This window comes from Lampris incognitus, chromosome 1 (assembly GCF_029633865.1).
Source record: "Lampris incognitus isolate fLamInc1 chromosome 1, fLamInc1.hap2, whole genome shotgun sequence".
Taxonomy (NCBI): Eukaryota; Metazoa; Chordata; class Actinopteri; order Lampriformes; family Lampridae; genus Lampris; species Lampris incognitus.
In genome coordinates, this window is record NC_079211.1 from 62212883 (window position 1) to 62234190 (window position 21308).

Below are 21308 nucleotides of genomic sequence, written 5' to 3' on the forward strand. Positions count from 1 at the left end.
ATGGCAGTTGTTCAGGCTAACTCATATAGTTGTAACATGTATGAAAGTAAGTACAGTGAACTGTTTACCGTAATGGCAGTTCTTCATGCTAACTCATATAGTTGTAACGTGTGTGAGAGAAAGTACAGTGAACTGTTTACCGTAATGGCAGTTGTTCATGCTAACTCATATAGTTGTAATGTGTTGTGAGAGTAAGTACAGTGAACTGTTTACCGTAATGGCAGTTGTTCATGCTAACTCATATAGTTGTAACATGTATGAGAGGAAGTAGAGTGAACTGTTTAACGTAATGGCAGTTGTTCCTCCTAACTCATATAGTTGTAACATGTGTGAGAGGAAGTACAGTGAACTCTTTACCGTAATGGCAGTTGTTCATGCTAACTCATATAGTTGTAACGTGTGTGAGAGTAAGTACAGTGAACTCTTTACCGTAATGGCAGTTGTTCATGCTAACTCATATAGTTGTAACGTGTGTGAGAGTAAGTACAGTGAACGGTTTATCGTAATGGCAGTTGTTCAGGCTAACTCATATAGTTGTAACGCGTTGTTAGCGTAAGTACAGTGAACTGTTTACCGTAATTGCAGTTGTTCATGCTAACTCATATATATGTAACGTGTGTGAACCTAATTACAGTGAACGGTTTACCGTAATGGCAGTTGTTCATGCTAACTCATATAGGTGTAACGTGTATGAGCGTAAGTACAGTGAACTGTTTACCGTAATGGTAGTTGTTCATGCTAACTCATATAGTTGTAACGTGTGTGAGAGAAAGTACAGTGAACTGTTTACCGTAATGGCAGTTGTTCAGGCTAACTCATATAGTTGTAACATGTATGAAAGTAAGTACAGTGAACTGTTTACCGTAATGGCAGTTCTTCATGCTAACTAATATAGTTGTAACGTGTTGTGAGAGTAAGTATAGCGAACTCTTTACCGTAATGGCAGTTGTTCATGCTAACTCATATAGTTGTAACGTGTGTGAGAGTAAGTACAGTGAACGGTTTATCGTAATGGCAGTTGTTCAGGCTAACTCATATAGTTGTAACGCATTGTGAGCGTAAGTACAGTGAACTGTTTACCGTAATTGCAGTTGTTCATGCTAACTCATATAGTTGTAATGTGTTGTGAGAGTAAGTACAGTGAACTGTTTACCGTAATGGCAGTTGTTCATGCTAACTCATATAGTTGTAACATGTATGAGAGTAAGTAGAGTGAACTGTTTAACGTAATGGCAGTTGTTCCTCCTAACTCATATAGTTGTAACATGTGTGAGAGGAAGTACAGTGAACTCTTTACCGTAATGGCAGTTGTTCATGCTAACTCATATAGTTGTAACGTGTGTGAGAGTAAGTACAGTGAACGGTTTATCGTAATGGCAGTTGTTCAGGCTAACTCATATAGTTGTAACGCGTTGTGAGCGTAAGTACAGTGAACTGTTTACCGTAATGGCAGTTGTTCATGCTAACTCATATAGTTGTAACGTGTGTGAGAGTAAGTACAGCGAGCTGTTTACCATAAGGGCAGTTGTTCATGCTAATTCATATAGTTGTAAAATGTATGAGAGTAAGTAGAGTGAACTGTTTAACGTAATGGCAGTTGTTCCTCCTAACTCATATAGTTGTAACATGTGTGAGAGGAAGTACAGTGAACTATTTACCGTAATGGCAGTTGTTCATGCTAATTCATATAGTTGTAACGTGTGTGAGAGTAAGTACAGTGAACGGTTTATCGTAATGGCAGTTGTTCAGGCTAACTCATATAGTTGTAACGCATTGTGAGCGTAAGTACAGTGAATTGTTTACCGTAATTGCAGTTGTTCATGCTAACTCATATAGTTGTAACATGTATGAGAGTAAGTACAGTGAACTGTTTACCGTAATGGCAGTTGTTCATGCTAATTCATATAGGTGTAACGTGTATGAGCGTAAGTACAGTGAACTGTTTACTGTAGTGGTAGTTGTTCATGCTAACTCATATAGTTGTAACGTGTGTGAGAGAAAGTACAGTGAACTGTTTACCGTAATGGCAGTTGTTCAGGCTAACTCATATAGTTGTAACATGTATGAAAGTAAGTACAGTGAACTGTTTACCGTAATGGCAGTTGTTCATGCTAACTAATATAGTTGTAACTTGTTGTGAGAGTAAGTACAGCGAACTGTTTACCGTAATGGCAGTTGTTCATGCTAACTCATGTAGTTGTAACGTGTTGTTTGAGTAAGTACAGTGAACTGTTTACCGTAATGGCAGTTGTTCATGCTAACTCATATAGTTGTAATGTGTTGTGAGAGTAAGTACAGTGAACTGTTTACCGTAATGGCAGTTGTTCATGCTAACTCATATAGTTGTAATTTGTTGTGAGAGTAAGTACAGTGAACTGTTTACCGTAATGGCAGTTGTTCATGCTAACTCATATAGTTGTAACATGTGTGAGAGGAAGTACAGTGAACTCTTTACCGTAATGGCAGTTGTTCATGCTAACTCATATAGTTGTAACGTGTGTGAGAGTAAGTACAGCGAACTGTTTACCGTAATGGCAGTTGTTCATGCTAACTCATATAGTTGTAACATGTCTGAGAGTAAGTACAGCGAACTGTTTACCATAATGGCACTTGTTCATGCTAACTCATATAGTTGTAACGTGTGTGAGAGTAAGTACAGCGAACTGTTTACCGTAAGGGCAGTTGCTCATGCTAACTCATATAGTTGTAACGTGTGTGAGAGTAAGTACAGCGAGCTGTTTACCATAAGGGCAGTTGTTCATGCTAATTCATATAGTTGTAAAATGTATGAGATTAAGTAGAGTGAACTGTTTAACGTAATGGCAGTTGTTCCTCCTAACTCATATAGTTGTAACATGTGTGAGAGGAAGTACAGTGAACTCTTTACCGTAATGGCAGTTGTTCATGCTAACTCATATAGTTGTAACGTGTGTGAAAGTAAGTACAGTGAACGGTTTATCGTAATGGCAGTTGTTCAGGCTAACTCATATAATTGTAACGCATTGTGAGCGTAAGTACAGTGAACTGTTTACCATAATTGCAGTTGTTCATGCCAACTCATATAGTTGTAACATGTATGAGAGTAAGTACAGTGAACTGTTTACCGTAATGGCAGTTGTTCATGCTAACTCATATAGGTGTAACGTGTATGAGCGTAAGTACAGTGAACTGTTTACCGTAATGGTAGTTGTTCTTGCTAACTCATATAGTTGTAACGTGTGTGAGAGAAAGTACAGTGAACTGTTTACCGTAATGGCAGTTGTTCAGGCTAACTCATATAGTTGTAACATGTATGAGATTAAGTAGAGTGAACTGTTTAACGTAATGGCAGTTGTTCCTCCTAACTCATATAGTTGTAACGTGTGTGAGAGAAAGTACAGTGAACTGTTTACCGTAATGGCAGTTGTTCAGGCTAACTCATATAGTTGTAACATGTATGAAAGTAAGTAGAGTGAACTGTTTACCGTAATGGCAGTTGTTCATGCTAACTCATATAGTTGTAATGTGTTGTGAGAGTAAGTACAGTGAACTGTTTACCGTAATGGCAGTTGTTCATGCTAACTCATATAGCTGTAACATGTATGAGAGGAAGTAGAGTGAACTGTTTAACGTAATGGCAGTTGTTCCTCCTAACTCATATAGTTGTAACATGTGTGAGAGGAAGTACAGTGAACTCTTTACCGTAATGGCAGTTGTTCATGCTAACTCATATAGTTGTAACGTGTGTGAGAGTAAGTACAGTGAACTCTTTACCGTAATGGCAGTTGTTCATGCTAACTCATATAGTTGTAACGTGTGTGAGAGTAAGTACAGTGAACGGTTTATCGTAATGGCAGTTGTTCAGGCTAACTCATATAGTTGTAACGCGTTGTGAGCGTAAGTACAGTGAACTGTTTACCGTAATTGCAGTTGTTCATGCTAACTCATATATATGTAACGTGTGTGAACCTAATTACAGTGAACGGTTTACCGTAATGGCAGTTGTTCATGCTAACTCATATAGGTGTAACGTGTATGAGCGTAAGTACAGTGAACTGTTTACCGTAATGGTAGTTGTTCATGCTAACTCATATAGTTGTAATTTGTTGTGAGAGTAAGTACAGTGAACTGTTTACCGTAATGGCAGTTGTTCATGCTAACTCATATAGTTGTAACATGTGTGAGAGGAAGTACAGTGAACTCTTTACCGTAATGGCAGTTGTTCATGCTAACTCATATAGTTGTAACGTGTGTGAGAGTAAGTACAGCGAACTGTTTACCGTAATGGCAGTTGTTCATGCTAACTCATATAGTTGTAACATGTCTGAGAGTAAGTACAGCGAACTGTTTACCATAATGGCACTTGTTCATGCTAACTCATATAGTTGTAACGTGTGTGAGAGTAAGTACAGCGAACTGTTTACCGTAAGGGCAGTTGCTCATGCTAACTCATATAGTTGTAACGTGTGTGAGAGTAAGTACAGCGAGCTGTTTACCATAAGGGCAGTTGTTCATGCTAATTCATATAGTTGTAAAATGTATGAGATTAAGTAGAGTGAACTGTTTAACGTAATGGCAGTTGTTCCTCCTAACTCATATAGTTGTAACATGTGTGAGAGGAAGTACAGTGAACTCTTTACCGTAATGGCAGTTGTTCATGCTAACTCATATAGTTGTAACGTGTGTGAAAGTAAGTACAGTGAACGGTTTATCGTAATGGCAGTTGTTCAGGCTAACTCATATAATTGTAACGCATTGTGAGCGTAAGTACAGTGAACTGTTTACCATAATTGCAGTTGTTCATGCCAACTCATATAGTTGTAACATGTATGAGAGTAAGTACAGTGAACTGTTTACCGTAATGGCAGTTGTTCATGCTAACTCATATAGGTGTAACGTGTATGAGCGTAAGTACAGTGAACTGTTTACCGTAATGGTAGTTGTTCTTGCTAACTCATATAGTTGTAACGTGTGTGAGAGAAAGTACAGTGAACTGTTTACCGTAATGGCAGTTGTTCAGGCTAACTCATATAGTTGTAACATGTATGAGATTAAGTAGAGTGAACTGTTTAACGTAATGGCAGTTGTTCCTCCTAACTCATATAGTTGTAACGTGTGTGAGAGAAAGTACAGTGAACTGTTTACCGTAATGGCAGTTGTTCAGGCTAACTCATATAGTTGTAACATGTATGAAAGTAAGTACAGTGAACTGTTTACCGTAATGGCAGTTGTTCATGCTAACTCATATAGTTGTAATGTGTTGTGAGAGTAAGTACAGTGAACTGTTTACCGTAATGGCAGTTGTTCATGCTAACTCATATAGCTGTAACATGTATGAGAGGAAGTAGAGTGAACTGTTTAACGTAATGGCAGTTGTTCCTCCTAACTCATATAGTTGTAACATGTGTGAGAGGAAGTACAGTGAACTCTTTACCGTAATGGCAGTTGTTCATGCTAACTCATATAGTTGTAACGTGTGTGAGAGTAAGTACAGTGAACTCTTTACCGTAATGGCAGTTGTTCATGCTAACTCATATAGTTGTAACGTGTGTGAGAGTAAGTACAGTGAACGGTTTATCGTAATGGCAGTTGTTCAGGCTAACTCATATAGTTGTAACGCGTTGTGAGCGTAAGTACAGTGAACTGTTTACCGTAATGGCAGTTGTTCATGCTAACTCATATAGTTGTAACGTGTGTGAGAGTAAGTACAGCGAACTGTTTACCGTAATGGCAGTTGTTCATGCTAACTCATATAGTTGTAACATGTCTGAGAGTAAGTACAGCGAACTGTTTACCATAATGGCACTTGTTCATGCTAACTCATATAGTTGTAACGTGTGTGAGAGTAAGTACAGCGAACTGTTTACCGTAAGGGCAGTTGCTCATGCTAACTCATATAGTTGTAACGTGTGTGAGAGTAAGTACAGCGAGCTGTTTACCATAAGGGCAGTTGTTCATGCTAATTCATATAGTTGTAAAATGTATGAGATTAAGTAGAGTGAACTGTTTAACGTAATGGCAGTTGTTCCTCCTAACTCATATAGTTGTAACATGTGTGAGAGGAAGTACAGTGAACTCTTTACCGTAATGGCAGTTGTTCATGCTAACTCATATAGTTGTAACGTGTGTGAAAGTAAGTACAGTGAACGGTTTATCGTAATGGCAGTTGTTCAGGCTAACTCATATAATTGTAACGCATTGTGAGCGTAAGTACAGTGAACTGTTTACCATAATTGCAGTTGTTCATGCCAACTCATATAGTTGTAACATGTATGAGAGTAAGTACAGTGAACTGTTTACCGTAATGGCAGTTGTTCATGCTAACTCATATAGGTGTAACGTGTATGAGCGTAAGTACAGTGAACTGTTTACCGTAATGGTAGTTGTTCTTGCTAACTCATATAGTTGTAACGTGTGTGAGAGAAAGTACAGTGAACTGTTTACCGTAATGGCAGTTGTTCAGGCTAACTCATATAGTTGTAACATGTATGAGATTAAGTAGAGTGAACTGTTTAACGTAATGGCAGTTGTTCCTCCTAACTCATATAGTTGTAACGTGTGTGAGAGAAAGTACAGTGAACTGTTTACCGTAATGGCAGTTGTTCAGGCTAACTCATATAGTTGTAACATGTATGAAAGTAAGTACAGTGAACTGTTTACCGTAATGGCAGTTGTTCATGCTAACTCATATAGTTGTAATGTGTTGTGAGAGTAAGTACAGTGAACTGTTTACCGTAATGGCAGTTGTTCATGCTAACTCATATAGCTGTAACATGTATGAGAGGAAGTAGAGTGAACTGTTTAACGTAATGGCAGTTGTTCCTCCTAACTCATATAGTTGTAACATGTGTGAGAGGAAGTACAGTGAGCTCTTTACCGTAATGGCAGTTGTTCATGCTAACTCATATAGTTGTAACGTGTGTGAGAGTAAGTACAGTGAACTCTTTACCGTAATGGCAGTTGTTCATGCTAACTCATATAGTTGTAACGTGTGTGAGAGTAAGTACAGTGAACGGTTTATCGTAATGGCAGTTGTTCAGGCTAACTCATATAGTTGTAACGCGTTGTGAGCGTAAGTACAGTGAACTTTTTACCGTAATTGCAGTTGTTCATGCTAACTCATATATATGTAACGTGTGTGAACCTAATTACAGTGAATGGTTTACCGTAATGGCAGTTGTTCATGCTAACTCATATAGGTGTAACGTGTATGAGCGTAAGTACAGTGAACTGTTTACCGTAATGGTAGTTGTTCATGCTAACTCATATAGTTGTAACGTGTGTGAGAGAAAGTACAGTGAACTGTTTACCGTAATGGCAGTTGTTCATGCTAAATAATATAGTTGTAATGTGTGTGAGAGTAAGTAGAGTGAACTGTTTACCGTAATGGCAGTTGTTCATGCTAACTCATATAGTTGTAACATGTATGAGAGTAAGTACAGTGAACGGTTTATCGTAATGGCAGTTGTTCAGGCTAACTCATATAGTTGTAACGCGTTGTGAGCGTAAGTACAGTGAACTGTTTACCGTAATTGCAGTTGTTCATGCTAACTCATATAGTTGTAACGTGTTGTGTGAGTAAGTACAGTGAACTGTTTACCGTAATGGCAGTTGTTCATGCTAACTCATATAGTTGTAACATGTATGAGAGTAAGTAGAGTGAACTGTTTAACGTAATGGCAGTTGTTCCTCCTAACTCATATAGTTGTAACATGTGTGAGAGGAAGTACAGTGAACTCTTTACCGTAATGGCAGTTGTTCATGCTAACTCATATAGTTGTAACGTGTGTGAGAGTAAGTACAGTGAACGGTTTATCATAATGGCAGTTGTTCAGGCTAACTCATATAGTTGTAACGCATTGTGAGTGTAAGTACAGTGAACTGTTTACCATAATTGCAGTTGTTCATGCTAACTCATATAGTTTTAACATGTATGAGAGTAAGTACAGTGAACTGTTTACCGTAATGGCAGTTGTTCATGCTAACTCATATAGGTGTAACGTGTATGAGCGTAAGTACAGTGAACTGTTTACCGTAATGGTAGTTGTTCTTGCTAACTCATATAGTTGTAACGTGTGTGAGAGAAAGTACAGTGAACTGTTTACCGTAATGGCAGTTGTTCAGGCTAACTCATATAGTTGTAACATGTATGAAAGTAAGTACAGTGAACTGTTTACCGTAATGGCAGTTCTTCATGCTAACTCATATAGTTGTAACGTGTGTGAGAGAAAGTACAGTGAACTGTTTACCGTAATGGCAGTTGTTCAGGCTAACTCATATAGTTGTAACATGTATGAAAGTAAGTACAGTGAACTGTTTACCGTAATGGCCGTTGTTCATGCTAACTCATATAGTTGTAATGTGTTGTGAGAGTAAGTACAGTGAACTGTTTACCGTAATGGCAGTTGTTCATGCTAACTCATATAGTTGTAACATGTATGAGAGGAAGTAGAGTGAACTGTTTAACGTAATGGCAGTTGTTCCTCCTAACTCATATAGTTGTAACATGTGTGAGAGGAAGTACAGTGAACTCTTTACCGTAATGGCAGTTGTTCATGCTAACTCATATAGTTGTAACGTGTGTGAGAGTAAGTACAGTGAACTCTTTACCGTAATGGCAGTTGTTCATGCTAACTCATATAGTTGTAACGTGTGTGAGAGTAAGTACAGTGAACGGTTTATCGTAATGGCAGTTGTTCAGGCTAACTCATATAGTTGTAACGCGTTGTTAGCGTAAGTACAGTGAACTGTTTACCGTAATTGCAGTTGTTCATGCTAACTCATATATATGTAACGTGTGTGAACCTAATTACAGTGAACGGTTTACCGTAATGGCAGTTGTTCATGCTAACTCATATAGGTGTAACGTGTATGAGCGTAAGTACAGTGAACTGTTTACCGTAATGGTAGTTGTTCATGCTAACTCATATAGTTGTAACGTGTGTGAGAGAAAGTACAGTGAACTGTTTACCGTAATGGCAGTTGTTCATGCTAAATAATATAGTTGTAATGTGTGTGAGAGTAAGTACAGCGAACTGTTTACCGTAATGGCAGTTGTTCATGCTAACTCATATAGTTGTAACATGTATGAGAGTAAGTACAGTTAACGGTTTATCGTAATGGCAGTTGTTCAGGCTAACTCATATAGTTGGAACGCGTTGTGAGCGTAAGTACAGTGAACTGTTTACCGTAATTGCAGTTGTTCATGCTAACTCATATAGTTGTAACGTGTTGTGTGAGTAAGTACAGTGAACTGTTTACCGTAATGGCAGTTGTTCATGCTAACTCATATAGTTGTAACATGTATGAGAGTAAGTAGAGTTAACTGTTTAACGTAATGGCAGTTGTTCCTCCTAACTCATATAGTTGTAACATGTGTGAGAGTAAGTACAGTGAACTGTTTACCGTAATGGCAGTTGTTCATGCTATCTCATATAGGTGTAACGTGTATGAGCGTAAGTACAGTGAACTGTTTACCGTAATGGTAGTTGTTCATGCTAACTCATATAGTTGTAACGTGTGTGAGAGAAAGTACAGTGAACTGTTTACCGTAATGGCAGTTGTTCAGGCTAACTCATATAGTTGTAACATGTATGAAAGTAAGTACAGTGAACTGTTTACCGTAATGGCAGTTCTTCATGCTAACTAATATAGTTGTAACGTGTTGTGAGAGTAAGTATAGCGAACTCTTTACCGTAATGGCAGTTGTTCATGCTAACTCATATAGTTGTAACGTGTGTGAGAGTAAGTACAGTGAACGGTTTATCGTAATGGCAGTTGTTCAGGCTAACTCATATAGTTGTAACGCATTGTGAGCGTAAGTACAGTGAACTGTTTACCGTAATTGCAGTTGTTCATGCTAACTCATGTAGTTGTAATGTGTTGTGAGAGTAAGTACAGTGAACTGTTTACCGTAATGGCAGTTGTTCATGCTAACTCATATAGTTGTAACATGTATGAGAGTAAGTAGAGTGAACTGTTTAACGTAATGGCAGTTGTTCCTCCTAACTCATATAGTTGTAACATGTGTGAGAGGAAGTACAGTGAACTCTTTACCGTAATGGCAGTTGTTCATGCTAACTCATATAGTTGTAACGTGTGTGAGAGTAAGTACAGTGAACGGTTTATCGTAATGGCAGTTGTTCAGGCTAACTCATATAGTTGTAACGCGTTGTGAGCGTAAGTACAGTGAACTGTTTACCGTAATGGCAGTTGTTCATGCTAACTCATATAGTTGTAACGTGTGTGAGAGTAAGTACAGCGAGCTGTTTACCATAAGGGCAGTTGTTCATGCTAATTCATATAGTTGTAAAATGTATGAGAGTAAGTAGAGTGAACTGTTTAACGTAATGGCAGTTGTTCCTCCTAACTCATATAGTTGTAACATGTGTGAGAGGAAGTACAGTGAACTCTTTACCGTAATGGCAGTTGTTCATGCTAATTCATATAGTTGTAACGTGTGTGAGAGTAAGTACAGTGAACGGTTTATCGTAATGGCAGTTGTTCAGGCTAACTCATATAGTTGTAACATGTATGAGAGTAAGTACAGTGAACTGTTTACCGTAATGGCAGTTGTTCATGCTAATTCATATAGGTGTAACGTGTATGAGCGTAAGTACAGTGAACTGTTTACTGTAGTGGTAGTTGTTCATGCTAACTCATATAGTTGTAACGTGTGTGAGAGAAAGTACAGTGAACTGTTTACCGTAATGGCAGTTGTTCAGGCTAACTCATATAGTTGTAATATGTATGAAAGTAAGTACAGTGAACTGTTTACCGTAATGGCAGTTGTTCATGCTAACTAATATAGTTGTAACTTGTTGTGAGAGTAAGTACAGCGAACTGTTTACCGTAATGGCAGTTGTTCATGCTAACTCATGTAGTTGTAACGTGTTGTGTGAGTAAGTACAGTGAACTGTTTACCGTAATGGCAGTTGTTCATGCTAACTCATATAGTTGTAATGTGTTGTGAGAGTAAGTACAGTGAACTGTTTACCGTAATGGCAGTTGTTCATGCTAACTCATATAGTTGTAATTTGTTGTGAGAGTAAGTACAGTGAACTGTTTACCGTAATGGCAGTTGTTCATGCTAACTCATATAGTTATAACATGTGTGAGAGGAAGTACAGTGAACTCTTTACCGTAATGGCAGTTGTTCATGCTAACTCATATAGTTGTAACGTGTGTGAGAGTAAGTACAGCGAACTGTTTACCGTAATGGCAGTTGTTCATGCTAACTCATATAGTTGTAACATGTCTGAGAGTAAGTACAGCGAACTGTTTACCATAATGGCACTTGTTCATGCTAACTCATATAGTTGTAACGTGTGTGAGAGTAAGTACAGCGAACTGTTTACCGTAAGGGCAGTTGCTCATGCTAACTCATATAGTTGTAACGTGTGTGAGAGTAAGTACAGCGAGCTGTTTACCATAAGGGCAGTTGTTCATGCTAATTCATATAGTTGTAACATGTATGAAAGTAAGTACAGTGAACTGTTTACCGTAATGGCAGTTATTCATGCTAACTAATATAGTTGTAACGTGTTGTGAGAGTAAGTACAGCGAACTGTTTACCGTAATGGCAGTTGTTCATGCTAACTCATGTAGTTGTAACGTGTTGTGTGAGTAAGTACAGTGAACTGTTTACCGTAATGGCAGTTGTTCATGCTAACTCATATAGTTGTAATGTGTTGTGAGAGTAAGTACAGTGAACTGTTTACCGTAATGGCAGTTGTTCATGCTAACTCATATAGTTGTAACATGTATGAGAGTAAGTAGAGTGAACTGTTTAACGTAATGGCAGTTGTTCCTCCTAACTCATATAGTTGTAACATGTGTGAGAGGAAGTACAGTGAACTCTTTACCGTAATGGCAGTTGTTCCTCCTAACTCATATAGTTGTAACATGTATGAGAGTAAGTACAGTGAACTGTTTACCGTAATGGCAGTTGTTCATGCTTTCTCATATAGGTGTAACGTGTATGAGCGTAAGTACAGTGAACTGTTTACCGTAATGGTAGTTGTTCATGCTAACTCATATAGTTGTAACGTGTGTGAGAGAAAGTACAGTGAACTGTTTACCGTAATGGCAGTTGTTCAGGCTAACTCATATAGTTGTAACATGTATGAAAGTAAGTACAGTGAACTGTTTACCGTAATGGCAGTTCTTCATGCTAACTAATATAGTTTTAACGTGTTGTGAGAGTAAGTATAGCGAACTCTTTACCGTAATGGCAGTTGTTCATGCTAACTCATATAGTTGTAACGTGTGTGAGAGTAAGTACAGTGAACGGTTTATCGTAATGGCAGTTGTTCAGGCTAACTCATATAGTTGTAACGCATTGTGAGCGTAAGTACAGTGAACTGTTTACCGTAATTGCAGTTGTTCATGCTAACTCATATAGTTGTAATGTGTTGTGAGAGTAAGTACAGTGAACTGTTTACCGTAATGGCAGTTGTTCATGCTAACTCATATAGTTGTAACATGTATGAGAGTAAGTAGAGTGAACTGTTTAACGTAATGGCAGTTGTTCCTCCTAACTCATATAGTTGTAACATGTGTGAGAGGAAGTACAGTGAACTCTTTACCGTAATGGCAGTTGTTCATGCTAACTCATATAGTTGTAACGTGTGTGAGAGTAAGTACAGTGAACGGTTTATCGTAATGGCAGTTGTTCAGGCTAACTCATATAGTTGTAACGCGTTGTGAGCGTAAGTACAGTGAACTGTTTACCGTAATGGCAGTTGTTCATGCTAACTCATATAGTTGTAACGTGTGTGAGAGTAAGTACAGCGAGCTGTTTACCATAAGGGCAGTTGTTCATGCTAATTCATATAGTTGTAAAATGTATGAGAGTAAGTAGAGTGAACTGTTTAACGTAATGGCAGTTGTTCCTCCTAACTCATATAGTTGTAACATGTGTGAGAGGAAGTACAGTGAACTCTTTACCGTAATGGCAGTTGTTCATGCTAATTCATATAGTTGTAACGTGTGTGAGAGTAAGTACAGTGAACGGTTTATCGTATTGGCAGTTGTTCAGGCTAACTCATATAGTTGTAACATGTATGAGAGTAAGTACAGTGAACTGTTTACCGTAATGGCAGTTGTTCATGCTAATTCATATAGGTGTAACGTGTATGAGCGTAAGTACAGTGAACTGTTTACTGTAGTGGTAGTTGTTCATGCTAACTCATATAGTTGTAACGTGTGTGAGAGAAAGTACAGTGAACTGTTTACCGTAATGGCAGTTGTTCAGGCTAACTCATATAGTTGTAACATGTATGAAAGTAAGTACAGTGAACTGTTTACCGTAATGGCAGTTGTTCATGCTAACTAATATAGTTGTAACTTGTTGTGAGAGTAAGTACAGCGAACTGTTTACCGTAATGGCAGTTGTTCATGCTAACTCATGTAGTTGTAACGTGTTGTGTGAGTAAGTACAGTGAACTGTTTACCGTAATGGCAGTTGTTCATGCTAACTCATATAGTTGTAATGTGTTGTGAGAGTAAGTACAGTGAACTGTTTACCGTAATGGCAGTTGTTCATGCTAACTCATATAGTTGTAATTTGTTGTGAGAGTAATTACAGTGAACTGTTTACCGTAATGGCAGTTGTTCATGCTAACTCATATAGTTATAACATGTGTGAGAGGAAGTACAGTGAACTCTTTACCGTAATGGCAGTTGTTCATGCTAACTCATATAGTTGTAACGTGTGTGAGAGTAAGTACAGCGAACTGTTTACCGTAATGGCAGTTGTTCATGCTAACTCATATAGTTGTAACATGTCTGAGAGTAAGTACAGCGAACTGTTTACCATAATGGCACTTGTTCATGCTAACTCATATAGTTGTAACGTGTGTGAGAGTAAGTACAGCGAACTGTTTACCGTAAGGGCTTTTGCTCATGCTAACTCATATAGTTGTAACGTGTGTGAGAGTAAGTACAGCGAGCTGTTTACCATAAGGGCAGTTGTTCATGCTAATTCATATAGTTGTAACATGTATGAAAGTAAGTACAGTGAACTGTTTACCGTAATGGCAGTTATTCATGCTAACTAATATAGTTGTAACGTGTTGTGAGAGTAAGTACAGCCAACTGTTTACCGTAATGGCAGTTGTTCATGCTAACTCATGTAGTTGTAACGTGTTGTGCGAGTAACTACAGTGAACTGTTTACCGTAATGGCAGTTGTTCATGCTAACTCATATAGTTGTAATGTGTTGTGAGAGTAAGTACAGTGAACTGTTTACCGTAATGGCAGTTGTTCATGCTAACTCATATAGTTGTAACATGTATGAGAGTAAGTAGAGTGAACTGTTTAACGTAATGGCAGTTGTTCCTCCTAACTCATATAGTTGTAACATGTGTGAGAGGAAGTACAGTGAACTCTTTACCGTAATGGCAGTTGTTCATGCTAACTCATATAGTTGTAACATGTATGAGAGTAAGTACAGTGAACTGTTTACCGTAATGGCAGTTGTTCATGCTATCTCATATAGGTGTAACGTGTATGAGCGTAAGTACAGTGAACTGTTTACCGTAATGGCAGTTCTTCATGCTAACTAATATAGTTGTAACGTGTTGTGAGAGTAAGTATAGCGAACTCTTTACCGTAATGGCAGTTGTTCATGCTAACTCATATAGTTGTAACGTGTGTGAGAGTAAGTACAGTGAACGGTTTATCGTAATGGCAGTTGTTCAGGCTAACTCATATAGTTGTAACGCATTGTGAGCGTAAGTACAGTGAACTGTTTACCGTAATTGCAGTTGTTCATGCTAACTCATATAGTTGTAATGTGTTGTGAGAGTAAGTACAGTGAACTGTTTACCGTAATGGCAGTTGTTCATGCTAACTCATATAGTTGTAACATGTATGAGAGTAAGTAGAGTGAACTGTTTAACGTAATGGCAGTTGTTCCTCCTAACTCATATAGTTGTAACATGTGTGAGAGGAAGTACAGTGAACTCTTTACCGTAATGGCAGTTGTTCATGCTAACTCATATAGTTGTAACGTGTGTGAGAGTAAGTACAGTGAACGGTTTATCGTAATGGCAGTTGTTCAGGCTAACTCATATAGTTGTAACGCGTTGTGAGCGTAAGTACAGTGAACTGTTTACCGTAATGGCAGTTGTTCATGCTAACTCATATAGTTGTAACGTGTGTGAGAGTAAGTACAGCGAGCTGTTTACCATAAGGGCAGTTGTTCATGCTAATTCATATAGTTGTAAAATGTATGAGAGTAAGTAGAGTGAACTGTTTAACGTAATGGCAGTTGTTCCTCCTAACTCATATAGTTGTAACATGTGTGAGAGGAAGTACAGTGAACTCTTTACCGTAATGGCAGTTGTTCATGCTAATTCATATAGTTGTAACGTGTGTGAGAGTAAGTACAGTGAACGGTTTATCGTAATGGCAGTTGTTCAGGCTAACTCATATAGTTGTAACGCATTGTGAGCGTAAGTACAGTGAATTGTTTACCGTAATTGCAGTTGTTCATGCTAACTCATATAGTTGTAACATGTATGAGAGTAAGTACAGTGAACTGTTTACCGTAATGGCAGTTGTTCATGCTAATTCATATAGGTGTAACGTGTATGAGCGTAAGTACAGTGAACTGTTTACTGTAGTGGTAGTTGTTCATGCTAACTCATATAGTTGTAACGTGTGTGAGAGAAAGTACAGTGAACTGTTTACCGTAATGGCAGTTGTTCAGGCTAACTCATATAGTTGTAACATGTATGAAAGTAAGTACAGTGAACTGTTTACCGTAATGGCAGTTGTTCATGCTAACTAATATAGTTGTAACTTGTTGTGAGAGTAAGTACAGCGAACTGTTTACCGTAATGGCAGTTGTTCATGCTAACTCATGTAGTTGTAACGTGTTGTGTGAGTAAGTACAGTGAACTGTTTACCGTAATGGCAGTTGTTCATGCTAACTCATATAGTTGTAACGTGTGTGAGAGTAAGTACAGCGAACTGTTTACCGTAATGGCAGTTGTTCATGCTAACTCATATAGTTGTAACATGTCTGAGAGTAAGTACAGCGAACTGTTTACCATAATGGCACTTGTTCATGCTAACTCATATAGTTGTAACGTGTGTGAGAGTAAGTACAGCGAACTGTTTACCGTAAGGGCAGTTGCTCATGCTAACTCATATAGTTGTAACGTGTGTGAGAGTAAGTACAGCGAGCTGTTTACCATAAGGGCAGTTGTTCATGCTAATTCATATAGTTGTAACATGTATGAAAGTAAGTACAGTGAACTGTTTACCGTAATGGCAGTTATTCATGCTAACTAATATAGTTGTAACGTGTTGTGAGAGTAAGTACAGCGAACTGTTTACCGTAATGGCAGTTGTTCATGCTAACTCATGTAGTTGTAACGTGTTGTGTGAGTAAGTACAGTGAACTGTTTACCGTAATGGCAGTTGTTCATGCTAACTCATATAGTTGTAATGTGTTGTGAGAGTAAGTACAGTGAACTGTTTACCGTAATGGCAGTTGTTCATGCTAACTCATATAGTTGTAACATGTATGAGAGTAAGTAGAGTGAACTGTTTAACGTAATGGCAGTTGTTCCTCCTAACTCATATAGTTGTAACATGTGTGAGAGGAAGTACAGTGAACTCTTTACCGTAATGGCAGTTGTTCCTCCTAACTCATATAGTTGTAACATGTATGAGAGTAAGTACAGTGAACTGTTTACCGTAATGGCAGTTGTTCATGCTTTCTCATATAGGTGTAACGTGTATGAGCGTAAGTACAGTGAACTGTTTACCGTAATGGTAGTTGTTCATGCTAACTCATATAGTTGTAACGTGTGTGAGAGAAAGTACAGTGAACTGTTTACCGTAATGGCAGTTGTTCAGGCTAACTCATATAGTTGTAACATGTATGAAAGTAAGTACAGTGAACTGTTTACCGTAATGGCAGTTCTTCATGCTAACTAATATAGTTTTAACGTGTTGTGAGAGTAAGTATAGCGAACTCTTTACCGTAATGGCAGTTGTTCATGCTAACTCATATAGTTGTAACGTGTGTGAGAGTAAGTACAGTGAACGGTTTATCGTAATGGCAGTTGTTCAGGCTAACTCATATAGTTGTAACGCATTGTGAGCGTAAGTACAGTGAACTGTTTACCGTAATTGCAGTTGTTCATGCTAACTCATATAGTTGTAATGTGTTGTGAGAGTAAGTACAGTGAACTGTTTACCGTAATGGCAGTTGTTCATGCTAACTCATATAGTTGTAACATGTATGAGAGTAAGTAGAGTGAACTGTTTAACGTAATGGCAGTTGTTCCTCCTAACTCATATAGTTGTAACATGTGTGAGAGGAAGTACAGTGAACTCTTTACCGTAATGGCAGTTGTTCATGCTAACTCATATAGTTGTAACGTGTGTGAGAGTAAGTACAGTGAACGGTTTATCGTAATGGCAGTTGTTCAGGCTAACTCATATAGTTGTAACGCGTTGTGAGCGTAAGTACAGTGAACTGTTTACCGTAATGGCAGTTGTTCATGCTAACTCATATAGTTGTAACGTGTGTGAGAGTAAGTACAGCGAGCTGTTTACCATAAGGGCAGTTGTTCATGCTAATTCATATAGTTGTAAAATGTATGAGAGTAAGTAGAGTGAACTGTTTAACGTAATGGCAGTTGTTCCTCCTAACTCATATAGTTGTAACATGTGTGAGAGGAAGTACAGTGAACTCTTTACCGTAATGGCAGTTGTTCATGCTAATTCATATAGTTGTAACGTGTGTGAGAGTAAGTACAGTGAACGGTTTATCGTATTGGCAGTTGTTCAGGCTAACTCATATAGTTGTAACATGTATGAGAGTAAGTACAGTGAACTGTTTACCGTAATGGCAGTTGTTCATGCTAATTCATATAGGTGTAACGTGTATGAGCGTAAGTACAGTGAACTGTTTACTGTAGTGGTAGTTGTTCATGCTAACTCATATAGTTGTAACGTGTGTGAGAGAAAGTACAGTGAACTGTTTACCGTAATGGCAGTTGTTCAGGCTAACTCATATAGTTGTAACATGTATGAAAGTAAGTACAGTGAACTGTTTACCGTAATGGCAGTTGTTCATGCTAACTAATATAGTTGTAACTTGTTGTGAGAGTAAGTACAGCGAACTGTTTACCGTAATGGCAGTTGTTCATGCTAACTCATGTAGTTGTAACGTGTTGTGTGAGTAAGTACAGTGAACTGTTTACCGTAATGGCAGTTGTTCATGCTAACTCATATAGTTGTAATGTGTTGTGAGAGTAAGTACAGTGAACTGTTTACCGTAATGGCAGTTGTTCATGCTAACTCATATAGTTGTAATTTGTTGTGAGAGTAATTACAGTGAACTGTTTACCGTAATGGCAGTTGTTCATGCTAACTCATATAGTTATAACATGTGTGAGAGGAAGTACAGTGAACTCTTTACCGTAATGGCAGTTGTTCATGCTAACTCATATAGTTGTAACGTGTGTGAGAGTAAGTACAGCGAACTGTTTACCGTAATGGCAGTTGTTCATGCTAACTCATATAGTTGTAACATGTCTGAGAGTAAGTACAGCGAACTGTTTACCATAATGGCACTTGTTCATGCTAACTCATATAGTTGTAACGTGTGTGAGAGTAAGTACAGCGAACTGTTTACCGTAAGGGCTTTTGCTCATGCTAACTCATATAGTTGTAACGTGTGTGAGAGTAAGTACAGCGAGCTGTTTACCATAAGGGCAGTTGTTCATGCTAATTCATATAGTTGTAACATGTATGAAAGTAAGTACAGTGAACTGTTTACCGTAATGGCAGTTATTCATGCTAACTAATATAGTTGTAACGTGTTGTGAGAGTAAGTACAGCCAACTGTTTACCGTAATAGCAGTTGTTCATGCTAACTCATGTAGTTGTAACGTGTTGTGCGAGTAACTACAGTGAACTGTTTACCGTAATGGCAGTTGTTCATGCTAACTCATATAGTTGTAATGTGTTGTGAGAGTAAGTACAGTGAACTGTTTACCGTAATGGCAGTTGTTCATGCTAACTCATATAGTTGTAACATGTATGAGAGTAAGTAGAGTGAACTGTTTAACGTAATGGCAGTTGTTCCTCCTAACTCATATAGTTGTAACATGTGTGAGAGGAAGTACAGTGAACTCTTTACCGTAATGGCAGTTGTTCATGCTAACTCATATAGTTGTAACATGTATGAGAGTAAGTACAGTGAACTGTTTACCGTAATGGCAGTTGTTCATGCTATCTCATATAGGTGTAACGTGTATGAGCGTAAGTACAGTGAACTGTTTACCGTAATGGCAGTTCTTCATGCTAACTAATATAGTTGTAACGTGTTGTGAGAGTAAGTATAGCGAACTCTTTACCGTAATGGCAGTTGTTCATGCTAACTCATATAGTTGTAACGTGTGTGAGAGTAAGTACAGTGAACGGTTTATCGTAATGGCAGTTGTTCAGGCTAACTCATATAGTTGTAACGCATTGTGAGCGTAAGTACAGTGAACTGTTTACCGTAATTGCAGTTGTTCATGCTAACTCATATAGTTGTAATGTGTTGTGAGAGTAAGTACAGTGAACTGTTTACCGTAATGGCAGTTGTTCATGCTAACTCATATAGTTGTAACATGTATGAGAGTAAGTAGAGTGAACTGTTTAACGTAATGGCAGTTGTTCCTCCTAACTCATATAGTTGTAACATGTGTGAGAGGAAGTACAGTGAACTCTTTACCGTAATGGCAGTTGTTCATGCTAACTCATATAGTTGTAACGTGTGTGAGAGTAAGTACAGTGAACGGTTTATCGTAATGGCAGTTGTTCAGGCTAACTCATATAGTTGTAACGCGTTGTGAGCGTAAGTACAGTGAACTGTTTACCGTAATGGCAGTTGTTCATGCTAACTCATATAGTTGTAACGTGTGTGAGAGTAAGTACAGCGAGCTGTTTACCATAAGGGCAGTTGTTCATGCTAATTCATATAGTTGTAAAATGTATGAGAGTAAGTAGAGTGAACTGTTTAACGTAATGGCAGTTGTTCCTCCTAACTCATATAGTTGTAACATGTGTGAGAGGAAGTACAGTGAACTCTTTACCGTAATGGCAGTTGTTCATGCTAATTCATATAGTTGTAACGTGTGTGAGAGTAAGTACAGTGAACGGTTTATCGTAATGGCAGTTGTTCAGGCTAACTCATATAGTTGTAACGCATTGTGAGCGTAAGTACAGTGAATTGTTTACCGTAATTGCAGTTGTTCATGCTAACTCATATAGTTGTAACATGTATGAGAGTAAGTACAGTGAACTGTTTACCGTAATGGCAGTTGTTCATGCTAATTCATATAGGTGTAACGTGTATGAGCGTAAGTACAGTGAACTGTTTACTGTAGTGGTAGTTGTTCATGCTAACTCATATAGTTGTAACGTGTGTGAGAGAAAGTACAGTGAACTGTTTACCGTAATGGCAGTTGTTCAGGCTAACTCATATAGTTGTAACATGTATGAAAGTAAGTACAGTGAACTGTTTACCGTAATGGCAGTTGTTCATGCTAACTAATATAGTTGTAACTTGTTGTGAGAGTAAGTACAGCGAACTGTTTACCGTAATGGCAGTTGTTCATGCTAACTCATGTAGTTGTAACGTGTTGTGTGAGTAAGTACAGTGAACTGTTTACCGTAATGGCAGTTGTTCATGCTAACTCATATAGTTGTAATGTGTTGTGAGAGTAAGTACAGTGAACTGTTTACCGTAATGGCAGTTGTTCATGCTAACTCATATAGTTGTAATTTGTTGTGAGAGTAAGTACAGTGAACTGTTTACCGTAATGGCAGTTGTTCATGCTAACTCATATAGTTGTAACATGTGTGAGAGGAAGTACAGTGAACTCTTTACCGTAATGGCAGTTGTTCATGCTAACTCCTATAGTTGTAACGTGTGTGAGAGTAAGTACAGCGAACTGTTTACCGTAATGGCAGTTGTTCATGCTAACTCATATAGTTGTAACATGTATGAGATTAAGTAGAGTGAACTGTTTAACGTAATGGCAGTTGTTCCTCCTAACTCATATAGTTGTAACGTGTGTGAGAGAAAGTACAGTGAACTGTTTACCGTAATGGCAGTTGTTCAGGCTAACTCATATAGTTGTAACATGTATGAAAGTAAGTACAGTGAACTGTTTACCGTAATGGCAGTTGTTCATGCTAACTCATATAGTTGTAATGTGTTGTGAGAGTAAGTACAGTGAACTGTTTACCGTAATGGCAGTTGTTCATGCTAACTCATATAGTTGTAACATGTATGAGAGGAAGTAGAGTGA